The sequence below is a fragment of the Plecotus auritus genome (assembly GCF_963455305.1).
Source record: "Plecotus auritus genome assembly, chromosome: 8".
In the NCBI taxonomy this organism is placed as follows: domain Eukaryota; kingdom Metazoa; phylum Chordata; class Mammalia; order Chiroptera; family Vespertilionidae; genus Plecotus; species Plecotus auritus.
In genome coordinates this window covers 93335299-93351479 of record NC_137782.1, presented here as the reverse complement: position 1 = coordinate 93351479, position 16181 = coordinate 93335299, and positions in this window count along the sequence as shown.

Genomic DNA, 16181 nt, shown 5'->3' with positions numbered 1-16181 from the left:
AATATTCATGACCTCCAGTAGAACCCTCCAGGACCTCTACAGCTGGGGCCTCCAAGTTGAGAAGTTCTGAGTGAGCCTGAGCCTCTCATTAACAGAAGGAGAAGCCAAGCCCGGGAGGTTCAATGGTATTCACCAAAACCCCAGCATAGAAGACCAGCCCAGAGGAGGAAATCTGGGGAGAGCTTTAGAGTTGTCCTGTGGATTTACAGGGAAGGTCCCCTCTCTGATTGCTAGCACACTGGGTGGCTTCTTGCCACCAGCCTGAGTCATCTTCTCTGCTTTTTATTTCTCTTTTTCTTACATCCCAACTGGGCTGCTAATTGCCTCTTCACACCCCCTCTTTGTTGGATTTGTTAAAGCAATGACCTAGAGACACCCCACCACAACTGTCTTCCAGGCCTGCTCCAATGTCTAGTCTCTGCTTTATTTGAAAAATCAGTTGACACTAAATAGAGACTTGCTTTAATTGAAGGAGACTTGAAAATATTGCAGTTCATTCTTGTCCTCCCCCTCTGCTGCTGCTTTTTCTTCTTTTCCTGTTTGTTTTCCATTTTAAAGACTTCTTAGCAAATGGTTTTGATAGAAAGAGACCTTTTACAAAAGACCAGAAGGCATATTTGATACCCAAAGTCAAGGTGATAAAAAAGTCCTAAAGTATTTCCCCATTTCCCAATCGTTACTGTGCACAGGCACACAGCAGAAGGGCTTTCTGATTTACATAGTGACAAATTTGTGATTCATCCAGCGCACAGAGACGAGCACCATTCTAGTGCCCAGGGCTCTTCTTGGCACTGGAGATTCAATAGAGAGCAAGATCACCAAGTGCCCACACGTAGATGGAGAAGTCAGATTATAAAGTAAAACTACATACATGACATGAATTCAATGAATTTAAGGATGTGTTACAGGGAAAACGAATGCAGGTGTTAGGAGAGCAAGTGAGTGGACAGAAACAGAAAAGAAGGTGGACAGAAGTCTGAATAATGAGGAAGAGCCAGACATGGGATGAGGGGTGGGGAGTGGGGGTGGGGGAAGCACATGCACAGGTCCTGAGGAGGATGTGCTTGGAGAGTTTAAAAATCAGAGAGCAGGCCAGTGCTGCAGAGGGTGGTCAGAGAGGAGGAGGGCAAGGGCCACCCTAGGGCCTATCAGCCAGGATGAGGAATTAGGACTATATTCTAAGGCAGTGATTCCAACTGGGGCAATTTCGTCCTCACAGGACATTTCGCAATGTTTGGGGGCATTTTTGGCTGTCACAACTTGGTGGCAGGGAGAGCTATTGATGTCTAGTGGGTAGAGTTCATTGCTGTTAAATATCTTACAGTGCACAGGGAAGCCCCATAGCAGAAAGTGAGCCGATCCCAAATGTTTACCAGTAAAGTGCCAAGGCTAGGAAAGCCTGGTCTAAAGGCAGCAGGAGGCCATTGGAGAATTTGAAGCAAGGGAATGATGTATGCTGTGCTAAGAAAGGAGAATGGATGGCAGGGAGTGACTGGGGAAAGGAAATGCACTTGTTCAGTTGACATTGCAACAGGGCACTGTCCTCAAAGCTGGAGAGAAGGCAAATGTTTTGAGATTCTTTTTATTAAAGTAAGCTATGGTCAAACATGTTTTGGAAATGCTGTACACTACATTAAGATAAGCAATCTAGCATGAATTTCAGAGCAAGACTAGCTGGGTTCAAATCTTGGCTTTGCCACTTTCTAGCTGCATCATCAACATTTCTGTGTCTCACTATCTTCATTTGTGAAATGGGGATACTCATAGTGTTAGTGTGAGGAGTGAATGAGTTAATATATGCCTGGCTCATTGTGAATATTCAATAAGCATTATCTATTATCAAAACACGTTCCTCTTAGGAGTTTTACCATGCATTGCTACAAATTGAAGGCTCTGAGAAGTCAGAAAAAAATATTACTGATTTACGTATTGATTTGAACTTGTTTAACCTGCATTCGCCAAACCTTTATTTATTTTTTTCATGAATACTCCTCACAAACACTCAGAAAACCAGAGATCCCTAGAACACATTTTAAAAACAGCTTTAATGATAGCGACGGAGTAAGTGGATGCTTCATGGACATGCTTCCAGGAACAAACTGGAATTACAACTAAAATACAGACAAACTTTCCGAATAATCAATGGAAGACTTGCTGGAGAGAACCTGGATAACTGAGGACGGAAAGTGGAGACCTCATAGAGACTGATAGGAGGGGCAGAGGCACAAAAGGGCTGGCCGGGCTCCCCCAGCTAGCAACTGAAGTTCCGGAGAGATATCTCAGTTGTGGGGGGTTGCCACAGAGAGGTCTGGGGTCTGTTCCCCAGCAGAAAGCACCAGATCTGAGAAGGATAACCACATAACATCTGGCTGTGAAAAGCAGCAGGGTTGCTGTCTGCCAGGGAGAGACAGCTGGAAATGCAGACACCCTCTTAAAGGGCCAACGCACAAAATTCCCTGTGGAGCCACACACATTGTGCTCTGGCAGAGGGAGGGCAGAGTGGACTGGAGCTGTGTGAGCAAAAGCCAGGATCTGGGGCTCTGGGGTTAGAGCTCAGAAAGCAGACACCCTGGTTTCCTGTGCTGAGTCATTCCCTCACACTATGGAGGTCTTTCTGACACAGACAATTGCTGTACAGGTGACTTTGCCTTGGGGGAAGACTGTTGATCCACACTCTATTGGAAAACCCTCTTACCCCATGGTGCTGAGTTGCTCAGGCCCATTAAGAGACAGAAAATAATAATTAGCCTCTAGGAAGAAGCAATTTCCTCACCCTGTTGAAAAAAACTCTCGCCACACCTGTGGACAACTGCCTGAGGGCAATTTAAGATGGCACCCTATCAGTCTATAGGCAGAGGTGGTCTCTGGAGGATTTGAGTCTCTACCTGACGTAATTAGTCAGAAACAGCATTTGACACTGTCCTCCACCAGAATTTGAGAGGTGTAGCAGATCTACCTAATACAGAAGCACAAACCCAAAAAGGCAGCCAAAATGAGGAGACAAAGAAACAACCCCCAAATGAAAGAACAAGAGAATTCTTCAGAAGAAGAGAGAAATGAAATGGAGATAAGAAATTTATCTGATATAGAGTTCAGAATAATGATGGTAAAGATGCTCAACAGCATGAAAAAAGATATTGTAACTATGAAAACAGAAAAAGAGAATGACATAGCACAAATAAAGAATACAAAGGAATACACAGCAGATTCGGGGAAGCAGAGGATCAAATCAGTGAATTAGAAGACAGGGTTGAAAAAATCAGAGAACTAAAAAGAAAAAACAATTAAAAAACAGGAGGACAGCATAAGGGAGCTGTGGGACAACATGAAACATAACAATATTCGAGTAGCAGGTATGTCAGAAGAGGCAGAAAGGGATAGAAAACATATTTGAAGAAATAATGGCAGAAAACTTCCCTAACCTGGTAAAGGAAAAGGTCACATAAGTTCAGGAGGCACAGAGAACCCCAAGCAAGAAGAATCCAAACAGGCCCGGATACATCATAATTAAAATGCCAAAAATTAAAATCAAAGTGAGAATCTTAAAGGCAGCAAGAGAAAAGCAAACTGTTACCTACAAAGGAGCTCCCATAAGGCTGACACCTGATTTCTCATCAAAAACTCTACAGGCCAGAAGGCAATGGCATGAAGTACTCCAGGTAATGGAAAGCAATGATCTGAAACCAAGATTACTATATCCAGCAAGGCTATCATTCAAAATAAATGGTCAAATATAGAGCTTCCCAGACCAAAAAAAAAAAAAAAAAAAAAAAATGCTAAAGGAGTACATCACCACCAAGCCAGCATTACAAGAAATACTAAAAAGATTGCTAAAATAAGGAGAAGAAATAGAGAGAGAAACCTAGGCATACAGAATTAAAATGGCAATTAATAAGTACCTATCAATAATAACCTTAAATGTAATGGATTAAATGCTCCCATCAAAAGACATAGGGTAGCTGAATGGATACAAAAACATGACACTGCTATATGCTGTCTACAAGAGACCCACCTCAGAACAAGAGAGACACACAGGATGAGAGTGAAGGGATGGAAAAAAAATTTTCATGTCAATGGAGAAGAGAAAAAAGCTGGAGTAGCAATACTCATATCCAAAAAAATAGACTTCAAAATGAAGGCCATCACAAGAGACAACAAAGGTCACTACGTAATACTAAAGAGATTGATCCAACAAGAGGATATAACCTTGGTAAACATTTATGTACCCAATATAGGAGCACCTAAATATATTTTTAAAAACTTCTAGATGACTTTAAGGGAGAGATCAACAACAATACAGTCATAGTAGGGACTTTACACCCCGCTGATTTCACTGGATAAATCTTCCAGACAAAAAAATTAATAAGGAAACAGTGACTCTAAAGGACACACTGAATCAGATGGATTTAATTGACATTTATGGAACATTTCACCCCAAAGCTTCAGGATATACATTCTTCTCAAGTGCACATGGATCATTCACAAAGATAGACCACATATTAGGACACAAACAAGTCTCTATAAGTTCAAGAAGATTGAAATCATATCAAGCATCTTTTCAGATCACAGTGGAATGAAATTAGAAATCAACTACAGCAAAAACACCCTCAAACATTCAAACACATGGAGGCTAAATAGCATGTTACTAAACAATGAATCAAGAAAGAAATCAAATACTTCCTGTAAAGAAATGAAAATGAACACCCAACAATCCAAAATCTCAACAAAAGCAGTCCTGAGAGGGAAGTTCATAGTACTACAGCCCTACCTCAAAAAACAAAAAACAAAAAAATTAATAATACACTATTTAATCCTACAACTTAAAGAACTAGAAACAGAACAACAAGGAAAGGCCAGAGTAAGTAGAAGGAAGGATATAATAAAGATTACAGCAGAAATAAATGACACAGAAACTAAAAAAAAAAATAAAAAAATTCAATGAAACCAAGAGCTGGTTCTTTGAAATGATAAACAAGATTGATGAACCATTAGGCAGACTCATCAAGAAACAAGGAGAGAGGGCCCAAATAAATAAAATCAGAAACAAAAGCAGAGAAGTAACCACTGACAGCACAGACATACAAAGGATTGTAAGAAAATACTATGAACAACTATATGCCAACAAGCTGGACAATGAAGATGAAATGGACAAATTTCTAGAAAAATGCAATCTCCCAAAACTGAATCAGGAAGAATCAGAAAACCTGACTAGGCCAATAACAACTGATAAAATAGAAATGGTAATAATAATTTTAAAAAAAAAGCCTCCCAGAAAAGAGAAACCAAGATGGCGGCATAGGTAAACACCTAAACTTGCTGCCTTGCACAACCATTTCAAAACTACAACTAAAAGACAAAACGGTTATCATCCAGAACCATGGGAAGGCTGGCTGAGTGGAAATTCTACAACTAGAAGGAAAGAGAAAAGCATACTGAGACTCGGAGGAGGGGCGGAGGTGCAGAAGTGAAGTGCAGAGGTACGGAGGCATGCCACAGAAAGGGCTGGCAACTGAGTACACTGTTGTCTTTTTCAATCGGGAGGGAGATACAAGCTCCCAACTGCTCTGAACTCCAGTTCCAGGCGAGACTCTGGGGACCCAGACTCATACAGGGAGAAACTGGACTGTCTGGCATCGGGTGGAACTCGAGGGCGGCTTTCTCTTAGAGGTGCTTGCAGTGATCATTGTTCCTGCATGGTTCCGCGGGACACAGAGACACGGGATCTCTTCCAGGCAGGGCTGACGGTCAGCCATTGCTGTTTGCTCCACCCTGGTGATTCCCTGAGACCCCACCCCATCCAATTTACAACCCCACCCAAGCTGTGCCCAGAGGCTTTTGCATATGAATGGCCTGGCCCTTTGCAATCTGAAACCTAACGTACTGCTGCTGGGTCAAAGAGCCCCAGAGCCTCCAAAAGAAGACCCAAGGCTCGACAGCAGCTTGCATTGCTTCACAGCTGGGCCTCATCTGGGCACCTCCAAACCCCAAACAAAGAGAAGGAATCTACAGATCTCTCTGTAGCTCCTGCTGGGTGGCCTCTCTCCTTGGAGAACCAAGAGCCAGTGTACCCAGTGGTCAGAGAGAGACCATCCAGACTACAACTCTTTAGATCCATAAGAGACACACTTAGGGGGCAGACTCAGTGAGCGCCAAAGCCCCACTGAAGCAAGTCTTGGCCCATAAGGGTATCTCCAACACAGAAGTTCTCCCATCATAGACACAGCTGATCCTCACAGCCAACTGGCCTGGAGGTCAATTCCTCCCAGTGATACCAATAGCAATCAAGGCTTAACTACAACAAGACTGTGCATACAGCCCACAAAGGGGTACACCAAGAGTGTCCACCTCAGGTAACTGGGGAGGCTGAGCCACTGGGCCCTATGGGACACCTAGCACCCAAAACCACGCTATCAACAAAGGGAAGCAGCCAAAATGCGGAGACAAAGAAACAGGTCACAAATGAAAGAAATGGAGGAAAGCAAACTACTGGATATAGAGTTCAAAACCACTGTTATAAGGTTACTCAAGAATCTTCTAGAAACAGCCAATAAATTTAGTGAGACCTTTGAGGTTATGAAAAAGGACCAACTAGAAATTAAGCATACACTGACTGAAATAAAGAATAATATACAGAGATCCAACAGCAGACTAAAGGATCCCAAGAATCAAGTCAAATATTTGAAATACAAAGAAGCAAAAAACACCCAACTGGAAAAGCAAAAAGAAAAAAAAATCCAAAAATATGAAGATAGTGTAAGGAGCCTCTGGGACAACTTCAAGCGTACCAACATCCAAATTATGGGAGTGCCAGAAGAAGAGAGAGAGCAAGATGTTAAAAACCTATTTGAAGAAATAATGACAGAAAGCTTCCCCTACCTGGTGAAAGAAGTAGACTTACAAGTCCAGGAAGCACAGAGAACCCCAAACAAAAGGAATCCAAAGAGGACCACACCAAGACACATCATAATTAAAATGCCAAGGACAAAAGACAAAGAGAAAATATTAAAAGCAGCAAGAGAAAAACAGTTACCTACAAGGGAGTACCCATAAGACTGTCAGCTGATTTCTCAACAGAATCTATGCAGGCCAGAAGGGAGTGGCAAGAAATATTCAAAGTGATGAATAGCAAGAACCTACAACCAAGATTACTCTACCCAGCAAAGCTATCATTTAGAATTGAAGGTCAGATAAAGAGCTTCACAGATAAGAAAAAGCTAAAGGAATTCATCACCGTCAAACCAGTATTATATGAAATGCTGAAGGGTATTCTTTAAGAAGAGGAAGAAGAAGAAAAAGGTAAAGATAAAAATTATGAACAACAGAAAGAGGGAATAATGGCGGCGGAATAGACAGACGTGTTCTGAGCCTTGTCCCGGAGCAGAAAGAAAGAACAGCTGAGGGTCGCACGAGGAGTGTTTGTTGGCAAGTTGGGGGACAGCTGAACTCCAGAAGAAGGTGGGAGACTGCTAGACAGGTTCCCCTGACTGGGCAGCCCCAACTGCGCTGGGTCCCCTCCCGGAGCTGCGGGCTTGGACGCGGAGTCTGCGCCATCTTGAACTGGAAAGTGGAGCTTATCGGAAGCCTGAGAATCCACAACTGCGGCACCCACGGAACAGCTGCGAGCCCCAGAACAACGCTCCCCAATTGGCGCAAACACACAGGTTCAGAGGAGCTCTACACTCCGCCACGGAAAGGTCAGATTTCGCCTGGGATAAGGTGAGGTCTCTGGTCCTGGCGGGAGAGAGGAACGCGCGTTTTGCGGGAGCTGGAGGACCAGGGAAGTCTGTGCCTAGAAAAATCCGTGGCTGTTGGGGCTGGCGTGATCTGTGAATGTGGAAAGGGGTCCTCAGAGCTGCTAACAGAAGGGCTCTCTAAAAAGCAACCCATTTTGATCTGAAGTGCAGGGGCACCCTAAGAATTTCAGGTTGCCCAGACTTACGCACAACCCCGGAGTTCGCACACTTGGGCTTTTTCCTCTTGAAATTCTTGCTTCTGATTACTAAACCCAATACATAGGATCACCCAGTTGGGGACACCCTGCGAGTGTTTTTCTGGAACCTGGGGATCTGAGCGGGGAGTGACCATCGGAGAGCCAGCTCTGAGGCAGCCCACTCCCACAAACCAGTAGTGAGTGCCACAGGGAAAGAAGGCTCTAACATTGCCTAGAGAGGCCATAGATAGACCCGGAAGTCAATCCAGAAACACTGCCACCTAGGGGCTGAATCACAAATTGACTCTTGTGTAATCAAAAATAAAGGAATACGAGAAATTAAGACACACCGCCTGCTTAAAATCAGGACTGGCTTACAACACTGAAGAGCAGAACGCAGGGAACTGCAATACTGTCCAGACTGAGAAACAGGCGTGCCAAACAGAACATCAGAGGAAGTGAATGACCTTCACTACTCCACATTTCATTTTTATTTTTTTATTCTCATTTTTTGCATCTTTTACTCAAGAAACTAACCTTTTTTTTCTTTTTTCATCACTTGATTTTACCTTTTAAATTATTACATTTTTATTTTCAATCCGTATTATTACTACTGCTATTTTATCTTTTTTTTTTTTAAGTGTCATTTTATTTTCTCTTCATTTTATTTTGGGATTAGTGTTCTACATTCTATTTATATCATTCCTTTAGCATCGTTTTACTCTACCTCAACTCTACCTTTATGCCATCACTCTCTTCCTAACCTTCCCCTGTTCGGTGTCCTGTTTATCTTACCCCTTTCCTGCTTTAGATTTTCCCTATTCTTTCTGTTTACCCCCTGTTAAAATTTCACCCTACTTACATATCTAATCTCCAATCCCCTGCTCCCAAGTCCATACACACCTCTCTCTTTGCTGTCTTAACTATCCAAAAATTGTTTTTCTCTCTGTCCTTTTGTTGTTGTTCCCTTGAATGTAGATTATATCGACTTTTTATGATTTTTTGTGAGATTGTTTTGCTTATTCTTCTTTTGTTTATTTTTTTGTTTGTTTTGTGCTTCAGCTTTCCCTAGCCTCACTCAATATTAGTTGGTGTTGTAGTTTGTATTAATCCCCAGGCACTTGTTGCTGGCATTTGCTGGGATTAGTGATTGTTCTATTGGAGTTTTATCCCCAATATATATAGTTTGTTCCCCTTTCTCTCTTAGTCTCTTTCTTGTTTCTCTTACTTTTTTTTCTTTTTCTTTTTTTTTCTTTCCCTTTTCCCAATTTCATTTTGACACTGCTTTTTTTTCTTTTTTTTCTTCTTTCTTTCTTTTTCCTCTTCTTCTTGCTCTCCTATCACCTAATTTGCCTTTCTCTGGTGGTCACCTTTATTGGAGGTTATTAATATCGTGAATACATTTATGTTCAGTGCCTTGTGAGTTGTACCAGGTAGTGCTGTATTTTGTGCCTTTAAATCAATGCAGGAGAGAGAACTACATAACCAGACACCCAGAGAAGAGAGACCATGGGGAGACAACAAAACAGCCCGTATATGAAAGAAAAGCAGGCATCACCAGAAAAGGAAGTAAACGAAATGGAGGCAAGCAACCTTCCAGAGAAAGAATTCAGAGAAATGGTCATAAGGTGGCTGAAAAGAATGGAAGACAAATTCGACAATATGAGCAAGAACCAAGAGGAAATGAAGAAGAACCAAGAAGAAATGAAAAATGACATCGCTGCTGTAAAGAACTCAATAAAAAGCATCAAGAGTAGACTAGAAGAAGCAGAGGACCGCATCAGTGAGCTAGAAGACAAGATGGGAAAAAATACCCAAGTAGAGCAACTTCTAGAAAAAAAATTAAAAGGCAGGAGGAGAGCCTAAGGGAACTTTGGGACAACACGAAACAAAACAACATCCGCATAATAGGGGTTCCAGAAGGAAAGGAAGCTGAGCAAGGAATAGAAAACCTGTTTGAAGAAATAATGACAGAAAATTTCCCTGATATAGGGAAGAAAAAACCCACACAAATCCAAGAAGCTCACAGAGTCCCAAGCAAAATGAACCCCAAAAGACCGACGCCAAGGCACATCATAATTAAATTGGCAAACACCAACGACAAAGTAAGAATCTTAAAAGCGGCAAGAGAGAGACAGAAAGTTACATACAAAGGAACCCCCATCAGACTAGCAACTGATTTCTCAACAGAAACTCATTAGGCCAGAAGGGAATGGAATGAAATATACAAAGTCATGCAAAGGAAGGGTCTGAATCCAAGAATACTGTACCCAGCAAGGCTGTCAATCAAAATTGAAGGTGAAATCAGGAGCTTCACAGACAAAAAAGGACTAAGGGAATTTATTACCACCAAACCAGCAATGCAAGAAATGCTAAAGGGTCTGCTGTAAAAAAAAAAAAAAAAAAAAGAAAGAAATGGGAAGCGAAGAAGGAACACAGGGGTAAAGAATAGGAATGGCGACAAATAACCACCTATCAATAATAACTTTAAATGTAAATGGATTAAATGCCCCAATCAAAAGACATAGGGTAACAGATTGGATAAGAAAACACGACCCATATATCTGCTGTCTACAAGAAACCCACCTCAGAAAAAAAGACGCACACAGACTGAGGGTGAAGGGATGGAAAAAGGTTTTCCAGGCAAATGGAACTGAAAAAGAAGCTGGGGTAGCAATACTTATATCTGACAAATTAGATCTCAAAGTGAAGGACATAACAAGAGATAAGGAAGGCCACTTCATAATACTAAAGGGAGCAATCCAACAAGAAGAAATAAGTCTGGTAAACATATATGCACCCAATACAGGAGCTCCCAAATACATAAAAAAACTCCTGGAAGATATCAAGGGAGAGATTGACAGCAATACAATCATAGTAGGAGACTTTAATACCCCACTATCACCATTGGACAAATCCTCTAAACAAAAAATCAGCAAAGAAACATCAATCCTAAATGACTCACTAGACCAGATGGAATTAATTGACATCCTCAGAACATTTCACCCCAAATCCACAGAATATACATTCTTCTCAAGTGCACATGGGTCATTTTCAAAGATAGACCATATGTTGGGACATAGGCAAAGACTCTTCAAATTCAAGAAGATAGAAATCATATCAAGCATCTTCTCAGACCACAGTGGCATAAAACTGGAAATCAACTACAATAAAAACAACCCAAAGAAATCAAACACATGGAGACTAAACAGCATGCTATTAAACCATGACTGGGTTACCAGAGAGATCAAAGAAGAAATAAAAAACATCATGGCAACAAATGACAATGAAAACACTACAATCCAAAATCTATGGGACACAGCGAAAGCAGTCTTGAGAGGGAAGTTCATAGCTCTACAAGCCTACTGCAAAAAACAAGAAACAATGGTAATAAATTACCTAACCCAACAACTCAAAGAGTTAGAAAAAGAGCAACAAGAAAAGCCCAGTGTAAGCAGAAGGAAGGAAATAATAAAGATCAGAGCAGAGATAAATGACATAGAGACCAAAGAAACAATAGAAAAGATCAACAAAACCAAGAGCTGCTTCTTTGAAAGGATAAACAAGATTGATGAACCTCTAGCCAGGCTCACCAAGAAGCAAAGAGAGAGGACCCAAATAAACAAAATCTGAAATGAAAGAGGTGAAATAACAACAGATACTGCCGAAATACAAAGGATTGTTAAAAAATACTATGAACAACTTTATTCCAACAAACTGGACAACCTGGAGGAAATGGACATATTCCTAGAAAAATATAACCTTCCAAAACTTAATCAGGAAGAATCTAAACAGCTCAACATGCCAGTAACTATGGAAGAAATTGAAGCAGTCATCAAAGAGCTTCCGGCAAACAAAAGCCCGGGGACAGACGGCTTCACAGGAGAGTTTTACCAAACATTCAAGGAAGAACTAAAACCTATCCTCCTCAGACTATTCCAAAAAATTCAAGAGGAAGGAACACTTCCAAGCTCCTTCTATGAAGCCAGCATCACCCTAATACCAAAACCAGATAAAGACAACACAATGAAGGAGAATTACAGGCCAATATCCCTCATGAATGTAGATGCCAAAATTCTGAACAAAATTCTAGCAAATCGGATCCAGCAGTACATCAGAAAGATCATACACCATGACCAAGTAGGGTTTATCCCAGGAATGCAAGGATGGTACAATATCCGCAAATCAATAAATGTGATACATCACATAAACAAATTGAGAGATAAAAAATCACATAGTCATATCAATTGATGCAGAAAAAGCATTTGACAAAATCCAACACCCTTTCTTGATAAAACTCTCAACATGGTGGGAATAGAAGGATCATACCTCAACATCATAAAAGCCATATATGATAAACCCACAGCTAACATCATACTCAATGGGCAAAAACTAAAACCATTTCCCCTAAGAATAGGAACAAGACAGGGATGCCCATTTTCACCACTCCTGTTTGACATAGTACCGGAAGTATTAGCCATTGCAATTAGACAAGAAGAAGAAATAAAAGGCATCCAAATTGGAAAAGAAGAAGTAAAGCTGTCCTTATTTGCAGATGACATGATATTGTACATAAAAAACCCGAAAGACTCCATCAAAAAACTAACAGACTTAATAAATGAATTCGGCAATGTAGCAGGATACAAAATTAACGCCAAGAAATCTATGGCATTTCTATACACCAACAGTGAACTTACAGAAAGAGAAACTAAAAAAGCAATCCCATTTTCCATCGCACCAAAAAAATTAAGATACTTAGGAATAAACCTAACCAAGGAGGTAAAAGACCTATACACGGAAAATTACAGGACACTGAAAAAAGAGATAGAGGAAGATGTAAACAGATGGAAGAACATACCATGTTCATGGATTGGTAGAATCAACATCATTAAAATGTCCATACTACCCAAAGCAATCTATAGATTCAATGCACTCCCCATTAAAATAACAATGGCATATTTCACAGACCTAGAAAGAACTCTCCAAAAATTCATCTGGAATAAAAAAAGACCCCACATAGCCACAGCAATCCTGAGAAAGAAGAATAAAGTAGGAGGGATCTCAATACCAGATTTCAAGCTGTATTACAAAGCCACTGTCCTCAAAACAGCCTGGTACTGGCACAAGAACAGACATATAGATCAATGGAATAGAATAGAGAATCCAGATATCGACCCAAACCAATATGCGCAATTAATATTTGACAAAGGAGGCATGAGCATACAATGGAGTCAAGACAGTCTCTTCAATAAATGGTGTTGGGAAAATTGGACAGATACATGCAAAAAAATGAAACTAGATCACCAACTTACACCATACACAAAAATAAACTCAAAATGGTTACAGGACTTAAATATAAGACGGGAAACCATAAAAATACCAGAGGAATCCACAGGCAGCAAAATCTCAGACATATCCCAAAAGAACTTTTTCACTGATACTGCCCCTAGGGCAATGGAAGCCAAAGAGAAAATAAACAAATGGGACTACATCAAAATAAAAAGCTTTTGCACAGCAAAAGAAACCATCAACAAAACAACAAGAAACCCCACTGTATGGGAGAACATATTTGCAAAGTTATCACTGATAAAGGTTTAATCTCCAACATCTACAGGCAGCTTATACAACTTAATAAAAGGAAGATAAATGATTCAATAAAAAAATGGGCAACGGACCTAAATAGAATCTTTTCGAAAGAAGACAGAAGGAAGGCCAAGAGACACATGAAAACATGCTCAAAGTCACTAATTATCCGAGAGATGCAAATCAAAACGACAATTCGATACCATCTCACACCTGTCAGAATGGCTATCATCAACAAATCAACAAACGACAAGTGTTGGCGAGGATGCGGAGAAAAAGGAACCCTCGTGCACTGCTGGTGGGAATGCAGACTGGTACAGCCACTGTGGAGAACAGTATGGAGTTTCCTCAAAAAACTGAAAATGGAACTCCCATTTGACCCAGTAATCCCACTCCTAGGAATATATCCTAAGAAACTAGAAACACCAATCAGAAAGGATATATGCACCCCTATGTTCATAGCAGCACAATTTACAATAGCTAAGATTTGGAAACAGCCTAGGTGTCCGTCAGCAGATGACTGGATCAGAAAACTATGGTACATCTACACAATGGAATACTATGCTGCCATAAAAAAGAAGGAATTACTACCATTTGTAGGCACCTGGATGGAATTAGAGAACATTATGCTAAGTGAAATAAGCCAGTCAATGAAAGAAAAATACCACATGATCTCACTCATTTGGGGATAATGAAAAACATTATAAACTGATGAACAAAAAGATAGATACAGAGGCAGTAAAGCATCAAACAGACTGTCAAATTACAGCGGTAAGGTTAGGGAGAGGTCGGGGAATTAAGAGATCAACTGAATGACTTAAATGCATGCATATAAGAGTAACCAACGGATGCAAAACATTGGGGGTGAGGGCATGTATGGGAGTGGGGTGAGGGGGGGCAATGGTAAGATATGTACACATATAATACCTTAATAAAAAAAATGTAAAAAATAAATAAATAAATAATAAAATAGAAAAAAAATTATGAACAACAAAATGACAACAAATACATAGCTATCAACAAATGAATCTATAAATCAAGTGAATAAAAAGTCTGATGAAAAAAAGAAAAAAAAAGTCTGATGAACAGAATAAACTGGTGAATATAATAGGATCGGGGCATAGAAAGGGAGTGGACTGACAATTCACAGGTGGAAAGGGGTGTGGGGGTGTGGGAAGAGACTGGACAAAAATCATACACCTATGGATGAGGACAGTGGCGGGGGCGGGTAAGCGCAAAGGGTGGGGTGGAAACTGGTGGAGGGGTGCTATGGGGGAAAAAGAGGAACAACTTTAATAATCTGAACAATGAAAATTTATTTTTAAAAAACAAACAAAAAAAACCCTCCCAGCAAATAAAAGCCTTAGTTGGGATGGCTTCACAGGGGAGTTTTACCTAACATTCAAAGAAGAACTAACACCTATACTCCTCAAACTATTTCAGAAAATCCTCAACAAAACATTAGCAAATTTGACCCAGCAATATATTAAAAAGATCATACACCATGACCAAGTGGGATTTATTCCAGGGATGCAAGGCTGGTACAATATTTGCAAATCAATAAACATAATATATAACAAAAACAAATTGAAAGACAGAAATCACATGATCATATCAATAGACGCAGAAAAAGCATTCGACAAAATCCAATACCCATTTTTAATAAAAACTCCCATAAAAGTGGGAATAGAGGGAGCATATCTCAACATGATAAAGGCCATGTATGAAAAATCTATAGCAAATGTCTTACTTAATGGAAAAAAACTACATTTCCCATAAGAACAGGAACAAGACAGGGATGTCCGTTTTCACCATTCTTATTCAACCTAGTACTGAAAGTGATCAGACAAGAAGAAGAAATAAAAGGCATCCAAATTGGAAAGGAGGAAGTAAAACTCTCATTATTTGCACATGACATGATATTGTACATAGAAAACCCTAAAGACTCCACCAAAACACTACTAGATTTAATAAATGAATTTGCCAATGTAGCAGGATACCAAATCAACACTCAAAAATCAATGGCTTTTTTATACACCTACTAGAGGCCTGGTGCATGAATTCATGCACAGGTGGGATCCCTTGGGGTGACCTTTGGGGATTGGGCTCCAGCTCATGCCCCCATGCTCGCAGCCCTGCAGTCCCGCCTGACATCCTGCTGTGGCCTGGTGCTGCCCCCTCACCTGCTCTACCATCTCCCCTGTGGGGCAATCGATTGGAGCCAGGACCCCGCCCCGCTCCCTCAGTGCCTGGGAGCTGGGTGGCGGGTCCATCCCCTGCCACCACTGTTGGTTGCTGTCTGTGGGTCGATTGGAAGGGCAATCTGGACCCCATTTGCACCTGCCTTGGCCTGGTGCCACCCGCTGACCTGTTCCACCATCCCGCTGCGGTCCCGCTCTCATTGAGGCCCATGGGGGCTGGCAGCGCCTCCACTGCCACCCGCTGCCAGTGCTGCATTGCCAATGCCTGCCATGTTCTGCGCCGCCCCCTGGTGGTCAGTGCACATCATAGCAAGTGGTCGAACTCCCGGTCAAACTCCAGGTCGGACAATTTTCATATTAGGCTTTTATTATATAGGATAGGATAGGATAATGAATTCTCAGAAAGAGAAACTAAACAAACTATTCCATTTACCACTGCAACAACAAAATTAAGATACTTAGGAATA